Here is a 19057-nt window from a genome sequence, read left to right on the forward strand (position 1 = left end):
GACACAGGGAGAATGTGGATTAGTGGTGCTGGAAAAGCACAGCAGTTCAGGCAGCATCAGAGGAGCAGTAAAATCAACATTTCGGATTTACCTACAGGGAGAATGTGCAAACTCCACACATACAAATCACCAGAGGCTGAAATCAAACCTGGGATTCTGGTGCTGTGAGGCAGCAGTGCAAACTACCAAGCCACCATGCCACCCCGACCCAGAGTTCTCAAAAGGTTCCTCACATGTTAAGCCTTTCATCATCATGAACCTCCTTTGTACCTGCTCCAGGACCAGTACATCCTCCCTGAGGTATGGGGCCTAGAATTGCTCACAATACCTCTGTGGTCTGACCAGAGCCTTCTAAAGCTTCAGAAGTACATCCCTGCTTTTATATTCTAGTCCTCTTGAAATAGATGCCATAATTGTATTTGCCTTCCCACAAACCCACCAACACACTATAACAGCAACTAATGAACTTGAAAGACCCTATGCAGACAACAAGTAAAACCAATGTCATTTACAAAATACTTTGCAAGAACTGTAACACACACTACATTGGACAAACAGGCAGAAAACTAGCCACCAGGATACACGAACACCAACTAGCCACAAAACAACACGACCCCCTCTCACTAGTATTCTTACATACAGATAAGGACACCACTTCGACTGGTATAACACATCCATCTTAGGACAAGCCAAACAGAGACACGCACGAGAATTCATAGAAGCATGGCATTCCAACTCTATCAACCACCCCCGAGAAACAACAGGAAATTACATCACCACAAGAAATGACATCACCAACCCAAAAGAAACCCAAACATAAATAAAAAGCAGAAATCATGTACACTGTTTTGCCTGAAACCCACTGAAGATGTTACCTACCAGGGTGATGAAACGTCTGGAAATGAATCTCCCAGCTCAGCGAGCAAACCTACATCCAGAACCTCAATGTGAGCTACAAATCTTCTCAAAACTCGTTATTTGCCTTCCTAACTACTGACTCAACCTGCAAGTTTACACTGAGAGAATCCTGGACTGGGACTCCCAAGGCCCTTTGCATTTCAGATTTCTAAATTCACTGCCCATTTAGAAAATAGTCTATGCCTCTATTCTGCCTACCAAAGTGCACAACCTCTCACTTTCCCATGCTGTGTTTCATGTCACTTTTTCCACTCTCCTAAACTGTCTAAATCCTCCTATAGCCTCCCCGCCTACTCAATACATGTCCCTCCACCTAATTTTGTATCATCTGCAAACTTGGCCAGAATGCCTGCAGTTCTTTCATCTAGACCATTAAACGTATAAAGTGAAAAGTGGTGGTCTCAACACTGACCCTCAGAACACTGGCTACTATCCCAAGAAGAACACGGCTATCCCCACTCTCTGGCTGTATGGCAGAAAGCAATCTTCTATCCATGTTAGCACCTTGACTCTAACACTATGGGGTCTTATCTTACTCAGTCTCCTGTGCAGCATCTTGTCAAAGGGCTTCAGGAAGTCCAAGTAGATAACATCTGTTGGCTCTTCTTGGTCTAAGCTGCCATTACCTCCTCAAAAGAATTCTACCAGATTTGTCAAACGTGATCTCCCCTTGATGAAACCATGCTGTCTTTGCCCTATTTTACCACACACTTACAAGTATTCAGAAATCTCATCCATCATAATGGACTCCAAAATCTTCGCAATAGTCGGGTTAGGCCAATCAGCCTATAATTGCCATCTTTTGCCTTATTTCCTTCTTAAAACAGAAGATTAGCAATTTTTCATTCCTCTGAGTGATTCCAGTGATTCCTAAAATACTACCACTAATACTTCCACTATCTATTCAGCTGCCTCCTTCAGAGCTCTGGGGTGTAGTCCATTTGGTACAGGTAATCTATCCACCTTCAGACTTCAGTTTTTCTAGCATCTTCTCCTTGATGGTCATCATACTCACCACTGCACCCCCTCCCCCCCCCCCCCACCAAATCAACACACAAATTTGAGAAGTTACTCATGTCCTTCACTATGAAGACTGATGCAAAGTACTTGTTCAGTTCCTCAGCCATTTCTTTGTTGCCCATTATTACTTCTCTAGCATCCCAATGTCTACTTTTGCCCTTTAGACATCTAAAGGAACTCTCGCATTCTTTTATATTTTTGTCTAGCTTACCCTCCTATTTAATCTTTTTCCTCTTTTTTTTTTAAATTGTTGTGGGAGAAACAGGTTCAAATTCATGGGAGACTGGCAACAGTACTGGGGAAGGAGAGGGTTATTCCAATGGGATGGGCTCCAGCTGAACAATGTTGGGACCATAGTTCTGGTGAATCACTTACCTAGGGCTGTGAATAGGGCTTTAACCTAAACACTGGGGTGGTGGATTACTTTCCATCAGAAATGTGGAAGGCGTGTGTATGTGTGCACGTGTGCATATGCGCTGACATGATGTTAAGGTTTCTAGAACAAGTAATAGGAGTGTGTACAGAAAGGGTCAGGAATCTAGTTTCAGATACAATTGATAAAGGGGACAAGTATGAGAAGGACAGAGGATGCTATATTTAAATGCATGTAGTTTGTGAAAAAAGGTAAATAAGCTTGTAGCAGGTCAGGCAGCATCAAAGGAACAGGAGAATCGACGTTTTGGGCATGAGCCCTTCTTCAGGAATGAGGAGGGTGTGCCAAGCAGGCCAAGATAAAAAGGTAGGGAGGGGGGACTTGGGGAAGGGGCGTTGGGAATAAGATAGGTGGAAGGAGGTTAAGGTGAGGGTGATAGGCCGGAGAGGTTGGTAAGAAGATTGCAGGTCAATAAGGCGGTGCTGAGTCGGAGGGTTGGGACTGAGCAAAGGTGGGGGGGGGGGGGGGGGGGTGAGGAGGAAGAGGAGCAACGAGGAAGCTGGAGAAATCTGCATTCATCCCTTGTGTTTGGAGGGTTCCTAGGCTGAAGATGAGGCGCTCTTCCCCCAGGCGTCGTGTTGCCATGGTCTGACGATGGAGGCGGCCAAGGACTTGCATGTCCTTGGCGGAGTGGGAGGGGGAGTTAAAGTGTTCAGCCACGGGGCGGTTGGTGCACGTGGCCACCACCAAAGCCATCTCCCACGCCATCCATAACCTCATGGGATCTCCCATCCACCGCCTCCAACCTCAGTCCCACAACCCACAAGTCACCCAAACCAGATGGACAAGAGTCCAGAGTTCTGAGGAGACTGTAAAAAGGTATTGATGATGATCTTTCAGGAATGAGTCGAGTCAGAAAGGGTCCTAGATAACCAGAAAATTGCTAATGCAAGGTTAAGAGGAGAGGGAGGCAGAAGACAGGAAGTTTAGGTAGTTAGCCTGACCTCAGTTATTGTTAAGGTTTTAGAGTCCATTATTAAGGATGGATTGCAGAGTACTTTGTCAAGTGTAAAATAGGGCTGAGAAAGTCATGCCTGACAAATCTGTTAGAAGTCACTGAAGAGGTAGAGGTAATGAGCAAGTTAGACAAAGGACACCCAGTGGACATTGACTATTTGGATTATCAGAAGGCCTTTGACAAGTTGTCACACAGGATGCTTCTAAGATAGATAAGAACCCATGGTATTTGGGGCATAGGTAAAGGGTTGGCTGACTAGCAGAAGATAGTAGGGATAATGGGTCTTTTCAGGATAACAACTGGAGACTAGTTGAGTTCTGCAAGGATCAGTGTTCAGATCACAACTATTCACATTGTACATCAACAATTTGGACAAAGCAACTGAGGACATTTGCAAACTTCACAATGATAAAAATTGCTGGAAGCACAGATATAGTGTTGAGAAAGCTGGGACTGCAGAAGAACTTTGGTAGTAAAGTGGGCAAAGAAGATGGAATACAATGTGGGAAAATGTGAAGTTATACACTTCGATAGGAAGAACAGAAACATACTATTTTTAAAATGGTAAAAGGCTTTAGAAATCAAGCATAAATAGACTTTGCAGTCTTAGTTCAGGATTCTGTTAAGGTTAACATGAAAATTCAGTTGGCAGTTAGGAAAGCAATACAATGTTGGCATTCATTTCAAGAGGGCGAGTGTACAAGAGCAGAGATGTCCTGCTGAGGCTATGGTCAGATTGCACTTGGAATATTGAAAGCTGTTTGAGCCCTGTATCGAAGAAAGCCTATGGAAGCCAAGTTATTATGTGTACGATTCATGATTGATAAGGGGTTCAAGGGTTATGGGGAAAAGACAGGAGAATGGGATTCAGAAGTATATCAACTATGATCAAATGGCAGAACAGACTCAACACATCGATTGGCCTAAAAAGGTTTACTCCTACGGGTCTTACAGTTTTATAGGAACTTTGTTTCCTGAAAGTCAAATTAGTTTTGATCAAATGACGAACTGAAAACATTAACAGATGGGCTTTACATTTCCAACGACTTCTGCCTTTTTTCGCTATTCTAAGCATGCAGATTCTCCCCCCTCCCCCGACCAATTTTATCCACTGCTTTGGTCCTCAGTTTCTACTACTGACACGGCAAATGCGAGGATTGCAGATGCTGGAAATCAGAGTCTAGATTAGAGTGGTGCTGGAAAAGCACAGCAGGTCAGGCAGCATCAGAGGAGCAGGAAAATCGACGTTTCAGGCAAAAGCCCTTCATCAGGACGGCACTTCAATCAACGTAGTTTAATTGAGTGTTATGTTCAAAAGACTGGTGTATCAGATGAAGCATGACCAGAATTCTTTCTAGCAAAACATATTACATTTCTTTTAGTTCCAGTGTTCAATGTCCTTATGCAAAAGCTGTCTATAGGAAAGTATCACATTAAAAAATACTGCCAAATACCATGTGATTTTTTGTTTAAAATTTTACACTCCCAGCTCTTAACGCTACCTTTGAATATTTTAAAAACAGTGACAGATAAAGAACTGAATTATTTCTCCATGCATTGGTCTTTGCAAAACTGAGCTAAAGCTCAAAAATCAATACAAACTATCTTGTCTGACAGTAGCAAGCAAAAAGGTACAGGCTACCATGATCGCCCATGCTTCAGCATGTGAACAAGCAGGGAAACCACCACTCCTTTTTCACATTGCTGTTTCCACTGCATCTGCTTAACCTATAATGGTATTTTTGAGAAGCAGTTAAAAAGGCATTTAAACTACAGATACATTATCCAATGCCAACCTTTATGCAAAAACACTAAGTTCCCTACTGTACTGAACCACTTTATTAGCCTAAATGGTTTAATGTTACTCCCTTACTTATTTAGTTTAAGATTTAAACCAACCCACACTGTTTTAATGACAAGACTCAATTGCCTTGAAGAATTTTTGCATTCAGTCCTACACTGATGTGACATCATAGTTTTCCACTTCAGTGATATAATTAACAGACAGTATGCGCTCCATATAAATGGATTCCCCAGAGCTAAACTTCAGAGTAATGCCAAGAGGAAATACTATTCACAACAGTGGTTTCTAGACTATTCCAAATCAGTAGCGTTTAGAACCTATTCTCTCATGCCATGCACTAGCGGAGGTCAATGATAATTCAAAGACAGTTGCCAGTGCTGAAATTGCAATGGAACATTTGGTGGCTTTGGATTAATTTTCATGCTGATGTAGAATTCCTAATGTTGTAAGATAATGTAGTTTTCACCACAAAGCACAACACAAGACTTCATCTGAGGAACTCAGTAAAATGAAGGAATCATACTACTCTCCACTCCATAATGTCACGTATTTGCAAAATAGCAGCTTACGTGTATGAAAGTTGCTTTGACAATTAAAAAGTTTACAAGTTCAAGATTATATGTGCACAATTTCTCCAAAATAAGAAACACTGATTCACAAGTTTAGAAGTGTGGATATCAAGCTTTCATGACATTACACTGTTGACCTTTCTAAATAGATATCAAATTCGACTCGAAACTGGCTAGCTCTACCAATATATCACAAGCACCTGTAGGGCATATATACAGCTGCCAACATAAGTTGGAAGGTCTCAGTGGTGTTCATCATTAACTGCAATAACATCCTGTTGGTTCTTCAGTATTGCCATCAATAATATGGTTATCGCAAGAAATCCTGAAAGTTGCAATAAGGCTTCATGACAATTCAATAAAATACTTTTACTAATCAAGATGTCAAACAATACACATTCTAATTGACAGTGCATTTGGCTGAAAATATGACTATTTAAGAAAAAACAAAATCAAGAACTTTGTTCAGACCTGCAGATCATATAGGTGGGGTGAAAAGACAAGCAAACAGATCCCGGTAATACATTTTCCTACAATAATTTCAGTAATGAGTTATGGCTGCAAAGTACTCTTCAGTAACAAGGCCAAGCAGGACATTATTTGTAGGTAAATAAATATCAAATACCATAAGATCATTATTATATCCACACAACCACAACACTTTCAGCAGAAATTTCAGGGTAATAATGGAAAGCAAGACTAATTTACTCTTCTTTAAGCGACAGGAACTATCACTGCCCCCAGCTGTTGTATGGGACTAAAGATTTGGAATCAACTTAACAGCTTCCTTCTCCAAATGCCTCTTGCAAGATACGCACCATCAGGAGAATATCTTACATTTATGAAGCTTAGAATGTCATTTTGGTGCTGGAACTGTTTTGTGGATCCTTGTTTCTCTTAATTTTAAAGAGCTCCAGAAACATCCACTTCTTTGGTGCTACATGATCTGATTTCAGATAACTCAACATCTTGTTTAGAAAATGTATGTTTTCTATCTTTATAAAGTAATAATTGCTTCAATTTTCCCAGATCTGTAAAAAAAAGTGTATTTATCCCTCAGTCTTCAGTCAGTTGAGAAGCAAAGCTTTTATCCTTCCAAAGCGATCTGTAAGATTGACCTTCATGCACCTTTTAACTGTACATTTATGCGGAGATCAGATGCTAAAATCCACATTTAATGTTTTAATTCAACACTGCCAGAATTTCTATAATTCTGTATTAAAGCATTTGGACTTATTCACAAAACGCATGCAAGTCCTCATCAGTTTTCTTTATTTGACAGCTATGCTAAATACACTTTCTGCGCAGAACATTTTAATCTTTTATAACTATTGTCATTTTTATTGCAAAATAAGAAAAGAATAAGGAGGCATGTTTTGGAAGCAAGTTCCAGTGTCTGCTTATTTCCTGATATTAACACAATGTTTCCTATAACAATGAATCTATGTTCATTAGAAATGAGAACTCTAAAGCAGCAGCTTTACATTAAATTTAATGCAAAAGTAGCAAACATGCTGATGGAAAACATTTCATTTTATAGCTGGTTTTCATTCCAAACTAACTTATTCAACAATGTTTACTTTGCATCTTTCATTTCATAACACCTCCAATGAATTAGTTTTGAAAGTCAGTCAATAGCTATATAAAGCAAACTAAGTCAACTTAAGACATTCCACATGTATAAACAAGACCACAGTTTAATTTTAAACACTTGATATTGATGCTGCTCTTAAAGTATACAACTTATTTTAGTGGAACTAGTTTTTAAGAAATATTTTTATTGAAATATTTGCCTACAAAATTAGAAAGTTACAAAAATATGAAAATAAAGCATAACATCAAAAACAATAAACAGTAAACCAACTACTATACAAAAGAAATCAAAACTACACTTATTACAAATCAATAAATAACACCGTTCAGTGCAACAGGATCATAGCTATCAACCTTCGAGAGCATCAAATAATAAACCGACATTTGTTCAAAATTCTTCCTCTCATGACATTAGGTTTATCAGGCCAAACCATCGTGGCTAGACAAAAGCCCTAATCAAAATGGCGGGCAGATATGTTTCCAAATAATTCACAAAGGGCTGCCATGTCTTGTAAAAGTTGTCCATTTTCTGGTGCACCATATTTGTAACAATGTCTTAAGGAGCATTTTCCATAATTCACTTATGCCATCCCGACAGACCCGGGGGTTCTCAGACACCCAGCACATCAGAATGTTTTTCCTCGCAAAGTGAGAATGTTGAAAAGCTTTTACCTATGTACATTTAAGGGAGGTAAATTCAGCAAACCAAGGAGCAGAGACTGGGCCCACCTTGACTTCGGTCCTCAAGACCTTCTCTATTACTCCTGCCACAGTGCTCCAGAGAACCACAAACAATGAGTGAGGGTACCTCTATTTATTTTAGATTTGGCGGACACTGAAGATGCACCCTGCTTAAAGTTTCAGAGATGATCTGGGACCAGATGAGTCCTATGAAGAACATTTAACTGTATAACATGGCTCCTATTACATATTGAAATCCTCCTCGCATTCTCACAAATGTCCTCCCATGTTTCCAAAGTGATTTCAACTGCCAACTCTCTCTCCCAGACCTTATTAGATGCTTAATGTCATCAGAGGAAACTCCCCCCACAGCCCCCCCCCCAAACAAATGAGAGAGAGTACTCACTTCAGAGCTGTTAACCTGAAGCACCCTCTTTTCCCTTTCACATCTATAACACTCAGTCAAGAACATGGTCTCCTTTTAGATAAAATCTCTAATCTGAAAGAAATGAAAGAGGTCCCTACTTGACAATCTATATTTCCGAATTATTCGATGAAATGATATCAACATTTCATCCTCAAACAGATCACCCAAACAAAAGACTCCCCAGTCCACCCAAAGTTTAAATCCGGGATCTACTGTCCCTGGCCAGAAACCCAGCATGCCAACTATGGGAGTAAAAGATGTTTTAGACATATTACCTTCCATCTGCCTTGTCGCCCTCCATACTTTGATAGTGTTAGTAACTATTAGATTACGGCAATGTTCTAATTTTGTCCTCATTTTGTCTAAAAAAAAAACAACCGGCTGATAAGAGGACTCCTGGTCTGAAAGTCCTCAGTGTCCGACCACGTCGACGCTGAATCCCCACAGGCTCAGTCAATATCTTCTAACGTCAAGGAGGTCCACTCCCCCCAATCCATGGGCAATTGCAGTTTCACAAGCTTATAGCGCCAAATAAACTAAACCAGCCATTCAATTTCTGAAATGTTTGCCTCGAGAACAGCAAAGGGAGTTTCTGCAAAGGGTACAATAAGCAAGGAAGAACATTCATTTTCATCACAACAACTCAATCTAACCATGATACACCACACCACCACCGTGCCCCCCCACCCCCCCCCCCCCCATCTTTGAAGGTCTTGTCTAATTGAGTCAAACAAATGAACAAAATTAATCTTGAATAACTGACCAAAGCTGGGGGTAACAGAGGCTAGAGTAAAAAAAACCTCCTTGTGACTACTTAAAAGGGAAACCCACACTCGGTAACATCTTCAGTGAGCTTCCAGACGAAGGACTGCTGATGTTTCCTGCTTTCTGTTTATATGTTTGGGTCTCCTTGGGATGGTGATACCATTTCCTGTTGTGATGTCTTTCCTATGATGTCATTTCCTGTTCTTTTTCCTCAGGGGTGGTAAATGGGGCCCAAGTCAATGTGTTTTGTGACAGCGTTCTGGTTGGAATGCCATGCTTCTAGGAATTCTCATGTGTCTGTTTGACTTGTCTTACAATGGATATGCTGTCCCAGTCGAAGTGGTGTCCTTTTTTATCTGTACTTAAGGGTACTAGTGAGAGAGGGTCATGTCATTTTGTGGTTAGTTGATGTTCATGTATCCTGGTGGCTAGGTTTATAACTTTGTGCAATGTAGTGTTTGTTACAGTTCCTGCATGGTATTTTGTAAATGACATTAGTTTTGCTTGTTGTCTGTACAGAGTCTATCAAGTTCATTAGCTACTGGTTTTAGTGTGTTGGTGGGTTTGTGGGTTGCCATGATGCCAAGGGGTCCGAGTAGTCTGGCAGTCATTTCCAAGATGTCTTTGACAAGGTTGCACACTGTAGATGTCACCACTAAATGAAACAAATTAGAGGAAACCTTCAAGGCCATCAATAATACTCTTACTGGCATAAAGTCCACTAAAGAGGAGGAAAACAACAAACCGCCATTTGTAGATGTCACAGTAGAGCAAATAGCCAATGGGGAACTTCCAACCAGCATCTACAGGAAAACGACACATTGAGCTACAGAAGCAATCATCCCAACATCCACAAACAAAGCTGCATCAGAACATTTCAACGAGTCACCACACATTGCAGCACAGAGAAAAGGAAAATCATCTCTACAGTGTATTAAAAAAAAAAATGGGTACCCAATGAACACAGTCCACCAATTTCTTAGGAACAAACCCAAACAAGCAGACAATATGTCCAGAAACCCTGGTCACTCTTCCCTACATCAAAGACATCTCAGAAATGACTGCCAGACTACTCAGACCCCTTGGCATCATGGTAGCCCACAAACCCACCAACACACTAAAACAGCAGCTAATGAACTTGAAAGACCCCATAAAGACAATAAGCAAAACTAATGTCATTTACAAAATACCTTGCAAGTACTGGAACAAACATTACATTGGACAAACAAGCAAAAAACTAGCCACCAGGATGCATGAACATCAACTAGCCACAATATGACATGACTCTCTTTAACTAGTATCCTTACATACAGATAAGAAGGACACCACTTCAACTGGGACAACACATCCATCCTAGAACGAGTCAAAAAAGACATGCATGAGCATTCCAACCAGAATGCTATCAACAAACACATCGACTTGGACCCCATTTACCACCCCTGAGAAAAACAAACAGGAAATGACATCACCATAGGAAATGACATCACCAACCCAAGGAAACCAAATCATATAAATAGAAAGGAAACATCAGCAGTGTTTTGTCCAGAGGCTCAAAGATGTCACCTGGTAGGGTGATAAAACATCTGAAAATGAACCTTCCAGCTCAGTGAGCAAACCTACATCCAGAACTTCAACCTGAGCTACAAATCTTCTCAAAACTCGCTAGACTATATTACTATTAGGCATAACGTGCAATACAATTGTATTGAGATCTTGAGTTCTGTGGATCGTTTAGTTTAAAAAAAATCTTCTCATTGAACAATACTAGATCTAGAATAGCTTTACAGTTGGCTCCAAAAAAAGTCTCAAAAGCATTATGACCAGATTTGCCCCTTGACTTTCATATACTATGTGAAGTCGAAAGATCCCCACAAATATTGCACTGTGTTTCTCTAATTCGACTAAGTTATTTAATACTAAGGTTAAGTTTATGGGTTCCCTTAAGACTGCATTCACATTTACTTAAACAAAAAACTGCAATTTCTGACCCTTGGAATCCCTAGTCAATATTTATCCACCAAAACCAAATTAATTTTTTATCAAATATTTCATTATAATGAGAGTTCTTGCTGTGCATAATTATGCTCTCATTTTCCCACATCACAACAATGACAGAACCATAGGCGGATGCTCTGAGGTCACGAAAGGTTAAGTTCTCTGCTCTTTTCAAACGAAGGCTGACAGTAAGCTCCTCTCAAACTATAAATATATTAGAGGGGGCTACACCTCCAATCGGTACTGACATGATATGATATAATACAGTTGAACAGCAATAGGCTATTCAGTTAACATGGTCGATGTCGCTATAACGGCTCCACACAAGCAAAAAAACTTCCCAAATTATTTCATCTCCCTGGTTACACCAGCATTAAATCACAAACACAAAAACAAAACTATCCACGAATCAAAGCAGGAACATTTACAACTACTTCTGCACAAATTAAGACGCTTCTGGTGATACAAAGCGAAAGTAGCATATAATTCATGAAACTATAGTATGTACATATTCGGTACGAAAACCGAAACTTCCACAAGCCCATACTGGGTGCACTGTTACTTCCTTACACATCAAATACATTAAGGAATTGTTCGGACCTAAACATAGATTTGAATTTAAAAAAAGCTTTGACTTTCGAATAAAGCAGCAGCAAATCAGAGAGTGATGCAGCAGAGATTGGCGTTTTGGGCAAATCTAACAGTTGCGATGGACTTACATGAAGGCAATTATTAGTTACGTTTAGTCAGTGAGGATACTCCATTCACTCGACAGGGCGGGATCACAGTGCAAGAATGTCAATGGTCAAAAACGTATTTTGAGATTTTAACTCGGCCTTATGAACTCCCAACGTGAAATTCAGCTTGCTGCGAGGACTTGCCAAACTTTAGGCAGTGAATTTCACCAGGATTTTCTACGGCAGTTTCTCTGCGACACACACAAATCGGAACCATTACATCGTTATGAGATTTCCAAAGAAAGCAGCCTGCTGACTATCCTCAGCCTGACTCGGAGATGGAACAGAATCTACTCAAACTAGCGGCAGTTTCGCTTCCAAATAACGACAATTCGTGTTTCTGCGGCAGCGGAAGGATTAGCTTTTATCCATCTCAACTGGCAATGGGCCAGGCACAGATCTTTCCTACATACCAGGTTGTGGCAGAGTTTTACTAGACATTTGCCGGTTCCTAACAGCTTTCACCCGCACCCACCACTGCCAGCCCGGCACAAATCCCTGCCCCTGCCCACCACTGCCAGCTCAGCAGCATCAATCCTTGCCCACCATTGCCAGCCTGGCACCAATGCCTGCTTTTACCAATCTCGTCCCTTTTTAAGTTTTGCAGGAGGGGGCGTCATACTCTCCAAAATCGCAGCATCACGTGAAAGCAGTCCAACGGGACAGTACCAGCAAGTGAATACTAACTTGAATTATACATTTTGCGCAATTCTCATTTTAAAAAATATATAAAAGTGCGCGAATTAACGTTTATCAAATTATTAGTCTTTAGTCGCCTCCTCCTGCTCTAAATCCGTTAACTTGCTGTATTTGTACTTAAGCTGTTCAGAACAGGAGCCTTTGAAATCGTTATCCAAAAACCAGTGACCATAAATATGTTTCCCTAACTCACTGCTTTCAGACACGTATGGAATCAATTTGTTCTAAAACAATGTGAAAACTCGAAAAGAGAACAAACCTTATACAGGAGCTCGACCTGACCACGAGAGCCAGAATATCACAATGCGCCTTCCAGAGTTGTTCACTAAAGCCTGACGGAGTACTGGAGAAAGGGAGATAGTTATCGGTCTACACCAATCCGGGGGAGAGGGTGGAGCAGGCTTCAGTTCGGAGAGCTGTCTGATTGGTTCTCGGAGATGTCAGTTATCGTTGTTGCTGGCGGAAGGCGAGGTGAGGTGGACAGGTGCAATACCTTGTTGAGTAAGGGTGAGGTGATTATGAAAAGGAGTCTCCCTGCATACAAGTCGATGAATCTGTACTACTGAAAAGCTGATATAACAGGTTTTTTTTGTAAAATTCAGAAATATAGAGGACCTGGGTATTCACAGGAGGAGCACAAGCTGAGTTTCAGAGGCTGACACGATGTGAATAGCCAGTTTCAATATATCGTTGCACCATAGCGAAAGGGTGTAGAAGCAGTGATCAGTCAGGGAGAACCAGGCTGGTAGCCTGAGAATTTTCTTGAGTGCATCTCGGTGTTGAATTGGTATCCAGTTATAGTCACGGCTGAGGGCGATGGCTCCTGGAGGGAATGCTGCTGAGGCTGAGTCCACATTGCCTCACTTGTGCAGGGGTCAGAAGAGGAAAGTAATATGGGTAGGCAACAAATATTTTTGTTACCAGAGATATAATTCCAAGATAGTATGTTGTCTCCCAGGTGCTGAGGCAACAGATGTCACAAAACAGCAGCAAATTACATTAAAAGGAGAATGTATGCACCCAGATGTCATGGTCCACATCAAAACCATCTTAAGGATGACAAGATTATACAGACAGATTTCAGGAACCTAGGTAATGAATTAAATTGTAAGGTCTCATTAATTTTCAGATTATCTTCAATACTGAGGACATTTTTGTTCACTTGTAGGAAGTGGTGTTCCTAATTGCTCTTGAGAGGGTGATAATTTGCTATCTTGTTGAACTTCTGCAGTCCATGTGCTGTAAGTAGACCCACAGTGCCTTTAGAAGGAGAGAGTTTCAGGATTTTGACTGAGCAACAGTAAAGGAATATAAATTTATTACTAAGCCAGGATGGTGAGTGACTTGGAGGGGAGCTTGCAGTTACTGGTGTTCCCATGAATTTGCTGCCCTTGTCTTTCTAGTTGGAAGTAGTCATGGGTTTGGAAAGTAATATCCAAGGATGTTTAGTGAACATCTGCATGCATCTTGTAGATCATACACACTGCTGCTATTGAACATTGGGGTGGAGGGAGTGGATGCTTGTGGATGTAGTGGCAGTCAAGAGGGTTGCTTTGTGCGGGATGGTGTGCAGCTTAATGAGTGTGGCTAGAATATTCTATCACATGCCTGACTTGTTCCTCTGTAGATGGTGGACAGGCTTTGGGGAGTCAGGAGGTGAGTTGTTTGCAGCAGTATCCTAGCCCTGACTTTCCCTTGTAACCACTATTTATATGGTGAGTCCAGTTGAGTTTCTGGTGAATAACCTGTAGGATGTTGATTGTGTTGCCATCACTGAATCCTGCACTGTGTGAGTACAAAAATAAGAGAATAGTGTAATTGAATGCATGGCTGAAGTGATGGTGCAGGAAACGTTCACATTAATTGGCCATTGGAATCAGTTTTGAAGGAGAATGGACTTTCATAAGCCAAATAAGTTGCACCTCAATAGTGAGTTTGCAAGAAGGACTGTCAAAAATAGGGTTAGGATATTGGGAAGCTAATTGACAGATGGAGGTAGAGGCTACAAGGCTCTAACCGAGAAGGATTCACTGTCATGTTCCATTGTGCTGCAAATTAAAGTGTGCAATGGGGAAGAAAGCGGCTGTGACCACACTTGGAGTGTGTGTAGCTGACTTGATTCTGTGAGAGCAGGGGCTATAGTACCCAATGATGTTAGGGTGTTAAAAGGGAAAGAACATTGTACACAGATCCACGCTGTAAAGACCTGTACAGACCAGTGGGCTCCCACTTCCCTGGTCAACCTAATACATTGCCCTCCTATGTGTTTTTCCTCCCTGCCATTTGTATCACTGAACAATTCATTGACAAGTACCTCTTTGAACATTGATCATAAAAGAATAGAGATGTTTAAAGAGGAGATCCAAAGGTATCAGTGTAAAAAATGAGCCATATGATACTGTAGGCTATCAACACATGGATCAAATCTGTAGTCATGAAGTAATGCCGATATTGTAATAACGCTATTTGGGGCTACACAGAAAAACAACCAGATCTGCGGTGAAATCAATGATGTCCTGTGCATACTATATACAATGCTTTATAAACCTTGCCACCAAATGCCTTGTTTTTGTCTTCCTGTCCCTACTACATCTTGATGTACTCCCTGTTTTGGCAGTTGGGGTGAAGGGAACCAATTTGGCAGTGGAGCCCAGAGGCAATTTGAACATTATCTGCATGAACTTACAAGAGTCAGAAGAGTCAGGCAGACTGGAGATGGGGATGTAGCTCCTTCTGGAATGCACTGAGAGGAGACATCTGAGAGGACTATATGTGGCTTAAGCTATGGCTAGGTGCCATGTGGCACCACTCTGTCTCCTTGTGAGGAAACGATGCCTGGAGTGATCACCAGGTTTCCTACCCCCTGTCACCCTTGCTTTGATCTTGAAAATGGTTGGGGCACTGGAATCACAGTGCGATTTTCCCCTTTTTGGAAATGTTCAAATCTGTCTCTGAGCAAACAGTGCAACCTTGGAATGCTGGTGCTCCTCTGAATGTACAGCAGACTTTTAATGATAGCACGGATGCAAGGAGTTCCAATCTCCTGGTAATTTCCAGTGATTGGAAAGTTGGTGTGGAAGTGATGTGTGGTAAAATGGGACCAGAATTGAATATGAGAGAAACAGAGGGCGACCGAGAGGGAGAGGCATCACTGCAGCATGTACAATACAGCCTGGAAGCAGTCATCCACACTGAAGAGTGGATCTTCATGGGCTAGGTATTAAGGAGTATTTATAGCCCAAACATTTCATCAGTGTAGTGTTGCTCTCCTTCTCTCCTCCTCTAACAAAAAAAAGGTGGGGGTGGTTACAGAGATATGCAATTGGAAAATTTGTTTGTGGCAAGGTAAGTGGTAAGGCTTTGGTTTGAGAGGCTTCGGAGGGCAACGGCTCAGCGAAAAGTACAGGTAAACTCAGGTAAAGTCCATTAAACTTTCCTTTTTAGTCCTACAGTAGTTGAGATGGCAGTTGCATATTCCTCCTGCATGATGTGGGAGCTCAAGGAGACTTCCATCATCCCTGATGACTGCACCCAGCTGCAGCTCCTGGGAGACTATGTTAGGGAGCTGGAGCTGGATGCATTCAGGATCATCCGAGATGCTGAACACATCATAGATAAAAGTTTTAATGACGTGGCCATACCTAAGGTACAGGCAGAAAGTAACTGGGTGATCACCAGGAAAGACAAAGATAATAGTCAGAGTGTAGGAATCCCCTGTGACCATTCCTCTCAAAAACAAATATACTGTTTTGGCTACTGTTGGGGGACATGACCGTTCAGGGGAAAGCAGCAGTAGCCAGGCCAGTGGCACTATGACTGGCTCTGGCGCACAGCAGTCAAGGGTGAAGGTAAACAGGACCATAGTGATAGCAGACTCGATAGTTAAGGGGACAGACAGGAGAATCTGTGGCTGTAAACAGGAATCCAGGATGGTGTTTTGCCTTCTGGGTGCCAGGATCCAGGATGTCTCAGAGCAACTGCAGAATGTTCTCAAGGGAGAGGGTGAGCAGCCAGAAATCATTGTGCTCATTGGCACAAATGACATAGGTAAAAATAGGCATGAAGATCTGTGGATTGATTTTAGAGAGCTAGGAAAAAGTTTAAAAACCAGGACCTTGATGGTGGTAACCTCTGGATTAGTTCCAATGCCACATGCTGGTGAGGGTAAGAACAGGAGGATATGGCAGATGAATGTGTGGTTAAACAACTGATGCAGGGGATAGGAATTCAGATTTTTAGATCATTGGGATCTTTTCTTGGGTGAGAAGTGACCTGTTTAAGAGGGACTGGTTGCACCTGAATTGGGGGGGGGGGGGGGGGGGGGGGTAGGGAGGCATTACTGTGGCAGTCAGGTTTGCTACAAGGGAGGGTTTAAACTAGATTGCCGGGGTGGGACGGGGTTCTCAACAGCAGGGAGGCAAGTGTGACACTGGAAAGCGATACAGTAATCAGAAATAGTAAGTTGAAGAGACAGGTCAGGCTGGAACACAACAGGGAGCAAGGAAGGCCTGTTGGATTAAATTGTATCTATTTCAATGCAAGAGGTAAGGTCGATGAATCCAGGACATGGGTAGGTACGTGGGACTGGGATATTATAGCCATTAAGACACGTAGCTTGAAGCTTGATTTGCCAAGGTACAGGTGCTTTAGGCAGGACAGAGATTTTGGAAAGGGGGGAGGGGGACTTAAGGCAAGTATTGCAGCAGTATTTGGAGATAAAATAACTAAAAGATCATCCATTGAGGCTTTGTGGGTGGAGCTAAGAAATAAGAAGGGGATGGTGACATTTTTGGGATTGTTTTATAGGCCCCCAAATAGTCAATGGGAATTAAAAGAATGAATATGCAGGGAGATTGGGGAGACTTGCAGGAGTAATAGGATTGTTTTAGTGGGAGATTTTAATTTTCCTAACATCGACTGGGATTGCCAGAGCTTGAAAGGCTTAGATGGGGTGGAATTCAAGTAGGTTCAGAAAAGTTTCCTCAAGCAGTATATAGAGGGTCCTACTCAGGAAGGAGCAAAACTCAACCTACTCTTGGGAAATAGAGTAGGACATATGACAGTGGGGAAAACTTTTGGACCAGTGACCATAGTTCTATTAATTTTAAAATAGTTATGGAGAGAGACAAAACAGGTCCACAGGTTCAAGTTCTAAAATAGGGCAAGGATAATTTAGATGGAATTAGACAGGAGCTCACAGGGTTTGATTGGAGTAGTTTGTTTGTAGGCAAAGAGACCTCTGACAATTGGGAGGCCTTTAAAAGTATGATAGCTAGAGTTCAAGGCCTATATGTTCCTGTGAGGGTGAAGGGCAAGGTTGACAGGAATAGAGAACCCTGGATGACAAGAGATATTGAGGCTTTGGCCAAAACAATGAGCCATAACTCAGGTACAGGTAACTGGGATCTAGGGAATCCCTGGAGGTATATAGGGGACACAGGAGTTCACTGAAGAAGGAAATCAGGAGTGAGAAAAGGGGGCACAAGATAGCCTTGGCTGAGATGATTAGGGTGAATCCAAAGAGTTTTTTTTTTCATATATTAAAGGAAAAAGAATAACTAGAGAGAGAATAAGACCCCTCCAGGACCAAAATGGACATGTATATGTGGAACTGCAGGAAATGGATGAGGTCCTCAATGAATATTTCTCCTCTCTATTTACTGTGGAGAAAGACATGAAGATTTCAAACTTGAGGAAGTTAGTGGTCATATCTTGGGGACAATCAATATCACAGTGGAGAAGTTGTTGGATGTAATAAAATGTAAGAAGGTGAATAAATATCCTGGTCCTGGCCAGATATATCCAAGAATACTACAAGAGGTTGGAAAAGAAATTGCAGGGGCCCTGGCTGATATTTGTGCCATTGTTAGCCTTGGGTGAGGTTGTGGAAGACTAGGGAGTAGCAAACATTGTGCCCTTATTCAAGAAGCGCTGCAAAGAAAACCTGGGAAGCATAGACCAGTAAGCTTAATATCTGTGGTGGGTACATTACTTGAGAAAATTTTGAGGGATAAGATATACATGCATTTGGAAAGACACGGTTTCATTAGGAATAATCAGCAGGACTTTGTGCATGGGAGATCGCACCTCACAAATTTGTTAGAGCTCTTTGCTGAAGTGACCAGGAAAGTTGATGAGGCCAGGGCAGTAGACATAGTCTATATAGATTTCAGTAAGACCTTTGATAAGGTTCCATTTGGTAGGCTGCTCTGGAAAATTAGATCACATAGAATCCAGGGAGAGCTGGCAAATTGGATACACGATTGGCTCAATAGTAGGAAGCAGAGGGTAATAGTGGAAGGATGCTTGTCAGACTGGAGGCCTATGTCTGGTGGTATTATTCGGGCTTAGTGCTGGGCCCATTGCTGTTTGTTATCTATATCAATCATTTGGATGAGAATGTACAAGGCATGACTGTGGAGAGTGAAGAAGATTATCAGCATTTGCAGCAGGACCTT

The 19057-nt window shown here is 41.7% G+C and overlaps 1 protein-coding gene across 8 annotated transcripts in view; it reads right to left on the reverse strand.

The window, feature by feature from the left end:
• Positions 1 to 12903, reverse strand: part of LOC122550578 (protocadherin Fat 3-like) — an 801871-nt gene extending 788968 nt beyond the window's left edge. For 7 of the 8 annotated variants that reach the window (XM_087988029.1, XM_087988032.1, XM_087988030.1 and 4 more), the window contains exon 1: positions 12859 to 12903. The gene's annotated coding sequence lies outside the window, so the exon portion shown is untranslated. The remainder of the gene's footprint in view (positions 1 to 12858) is intronic. The other variant, XM_043691525.2, reaches the window with a different exon arrangement.
• Between the last annotated feature and the right edge of the window lie 6154 nt (positions 12904 to 19057).

The sequence above is a fragment of the Chiloscyllium plagiosum genome, unplaced genomic scaffold (assembly GCF_037043375.1).
Source record: "Chiloscyllium plagiosum isolate Xiang-an unplaced genomic scaffold, Cpla_swu_hap1 HiC_scaffold_6, whole genome shotgun sequence".
Taxonomy (NCBI): domain Eukaryota; kingdom Metazoa; phylum Chordata; class Chondrichthyes; order Orectolobiformes; family Hemiscylliidae; genus Chiloscyllium; species Chiloscyllium plagiosum.